Here is a 3760-nt window from a genome sequence, read left to right as displayed (position 1 = left end):
GGATAATATTTAGACCTACTCTGGGCTCTAAGAAATCTAGAGCCTGTAAACAGTTCCTATAGGTATTAATATATCATATGCGCACGCGCATGCGTGCGTGTGTGTTTGTGTGTGTGTGTGTTAGTCACTCAGCCATGTCTGACTCTTTGTGACCCCGTGGACTGTAGCCCACCAGGCTCCTCTGTCCATGGGATTCTCCAGGCAAGAATACTGGAGTGGGCTGCCATTCCCTTCTCCAGGGGATCTTCCTGATGGATTAGTATATCATATTCCCAATAAATCCTGCTGGCTCACTTTACCCCTTCATCTTTTTTAAATTTAATTTTATTTGTTTATTGATCATGCTACATGGAATGCAAGGTCTTAGTTCCCTGGCCAGGTGCCGGACGCCTGCTCCCTGCAGTGGAAGTGCAAGTCTTTACCACTGGGCCACCAGGGAAGTACCTCCTCCTTCGTCTTAACAGTCAGTGTTAAGCTGACCTACCAAATCAGGTCAGCTCCCTGCAAAATTTTCTTTTCTGTGGTTTAACGTTGACAATAAATATTCACATGGTAGAAGGTGGCAGTGAAGAGAACATCAATATTTGTATTTGTTGGTTATTGGCTGCAAACGGGGCTGGCAACATGAACTCATTATCCATAAGAAGTGGGGTACGTGTGGGCCGCATGCAAGAAAGTGTGTGTGCATACAGACAAAGCACAGACTCCACATTTGTAAAAATGCTTTATTTTGCCATCTGTTCTTTAGTTTTTACTCAGAGGTCTCTGACCCAGGAGCATTTGTGCTGGGGGGAGGAGGCAACGCGGTCGTATTGATTTCCCAGGGCACCTGGAGGCCAGAGGTCCTGCCCTAGTCTCTCAGTGGCCGCCAGCAGCTGCACGAAGCAGAGATGGAGCTGTCTCTCCCTCGGTAACTGGCATTCCCGTCCCGGGTCCGTGTGACTCTGTGACCTTCTTCAGGTTGGCGCCGTCTTTGGAAACACACTGTCCCAGAAACAGACAAGACAAAACAATATAGGCTGCTCCATTGTTCTAGAAGTATGAGGAAATGTGTGTTCAATTGCACTTTACTCATGCTTTCATTCACTTATTCAGTAAATGTTGATTGTCTCCTTTGTCTCACTCAGTGTATGTGCTGGGATAAAGGGTAGGCAGATGGAACAAAGGAATCCAAAAACGCAGTGGCTTCAGAAAGAAAGAAGCCTCTGCTCTTTGCAGTCCCAGTCGGGGCAGTCCGGGAGGGTGGGAGGACTCGCCTACACGTGGCTCCTGGGCCATCTGTTGCTCCTGCGTCCCGTGGACACTGTCTTGTGGTGTGTGCTTTGTACAAGGATTCAGAGGCTGCCTTACTCCTCTTCTCCGCACAAGGGAACATGTTTTGACAGAGTGTTTACACTCTAGTTTGACAAACTGTAAACATGTTGAACTTAAGAGATGTCATAAAAACATCTTCATGGAATTTGTCATTGCATATGCTGTTTTTGAGATACGTTTAAAAACAAAGAGAAACATGTTTATGCATGGAAAGCAAGCAAGTATAAACAAGTTGTTTGCATTGGAGAGAAAGGCTCTGGAGGCACTGGGTGACTTTCTTCAGACTTGTTTGCTCATCTCTAATATAGTGGTTTTAAAAAAAACATAATTTTATTTATTTACTTACTTATGTTTGACTATTCTGAGTCTTCCCTGCTGCACGGGCTTTTCTCTGGTTGTAGCAAGTGGAAGTTACTCTCTAGTTGCATGCGCAGGCTTCTCTTGTTATGGGGCACAGACTATAGCGTGTGTGGGCTTCAGTACTTTCAGCATCTGGGCTCAGTACTTGAGGCTCCCAGGCTCTACAGCGCAGTTTCAGTAGCTGTGGCTTAGTTGCTCCTTGATATGTGGACCGGGGATTGAACTCATGTTTCCTGTATTGGCGGGTGGAGTCTTTACCACTGAGCCTCAGGGACGCCCCTATAATGGTATTAAATAGGCGTTGTCTCATAGGACTTTTATGAGAATCAAATGGATGCAACTTGTAAAGCAAGGGCTCTGCGGTCAGGTTTCCTTGGCTCCAAAGTCTAACCCTGTTTTACCAAGGGGTATAACTTTTGGAAACCCACTCCAGTATTCTTGCCTGGAGAATCCCCATGGACAGAGGAGGCTGGTAGACTATAACTCATGGGGTTGCAAAGAGTCAGACATGACTGAGCAGCTAAGCACACACACACATACAGCTTTTGGAAGGTTACTAATTCCTCTGGGCCTCTGTTTTCTCAGCTGGGAATAATAATAGTGCTTTTACTTCATGGGGTTATTAGGAAGATTAAAAAAGTTAATCCATTTGAAATACAAAACTTAGAATCTGGTACATATCAACCATTTAATCAAATTTACATATTATTGCGTTTTACTTTCACATATAGCCCCAGTGTAGTTCCTGCCATGTAGTAAATGGTCGTCAAAAAATAACTATCAGGTGATAAATAAATGGAGATAGAACCATCTGAAGTCAGTTGTTCACTTCCAAGAGAGCAGACTTGAATTTTTTCCCAAGGACTTCCTTTGGTAACTACTTTGCCCCATTGCACGGGGTTCTGGAGTAACCAGGGGTGACTTTGGGACCCACACCAGCAAATCTTTGTGCTCCATCTAAATGCAGAAATTTGCACAAAGATATGCAAGGATCAAATATGGCTACTTGGAGTCACCTTTGAATGATGACTATAGCTGCTGGAGGAAAGAGGGTCCCTTTATCTGGCATTGAGAGTAACAGTGCCTAAATGGTTGGGTTGTTGTCTAGCTACCAATGAGGAACTTGTCCACTTCCTGGAGGGAGGCTGCCACAGCCCATCACCAAAAAAATAAGCAGAGCCTAGAGGTGGAGAAAGAAGTAACAGAGCCTTAACATCATTGTTTTAATCCTGGATCAAACCATACCTGAAGCTATACCATGGCACTTGAACTTCCTAAATAGATAATCCTATTATTTATTTATTTATTTTTAACTGAAGCTATTTAGAATTGGGTTTATCTCATTTATAACTGAAAGGACCATCTTACTAAAGGTTCTATTCCTGAACGTAACTGGAAAGTAGTATGATTGAATGTTTGATATATAGCAGTAATAATACTTGTAATAGGTAATATTTAGTAAGCTCTACTACATGCCAGACACTGTTCTAAGTATTTTGCATATATCAACTCCTTGAGGCCTAAGGAGGCATAGTTACTCCTGTTTTACAGATGGGGAAAACAGAGGTATGAAGATGTTTCTTGGCCAGTGATTTCAGAGTCAAGAATAAATTTAAACATTCAAGGAAGCACTGGATTATCCAAAGAACTTAGCTTGTAATGTTTTTCAAGTGATGTTAACATCACCTTAAACATTTTTGAACTGCCTTTGAAAAGAATTATTATTAGAGCCAGTTTATATCAGAAAATAAATATCACAGTGTGTAATAAACGCTTCGTTTGGCCATAAGGGCATGCCTGTGCTTGCTAAATTACTTTGTTTACTACTTGTGACCCTCAATGCTATTTAACTGTTCACACAAATCAGATTCACCTCGAAAGACACAGGTATGTGGCCATTCAAGGGAATGTAACGTGGATCCTGAAGGTGATCCTAAAAGGAAGACTTCCAAACCAGTTTGTGCAAGGTATGCTTTTGAAGAGGACATCTGAGCACATAAATCATAGTGTGCTGTTTTGAAAACAGTCACATCACAGTATGCTAATGCCTTATTATTATTATTTCTTTTAAGTATGTATCCAGTAG

Source organism: Bos taurus, chromosome 6 (assembly GCF_002263795.3).
Source record: "Bos taurus isolate L1 Dominette 01449 registration number 42190680 breed Hereford chromosome 6, ARS-UCD2.0, whole genome shotgun sequence".
Lineage (NCBI taxonomy): Eukaryota > Metazoa > Chordata > Mammalia > Artiodactyla > Bovidae > Bos > Bos taurus.
The sequence above is the reverse complement of the archived record's forward strand: the minus strand, read 5'-3'. Positions refer to the sequence as shown.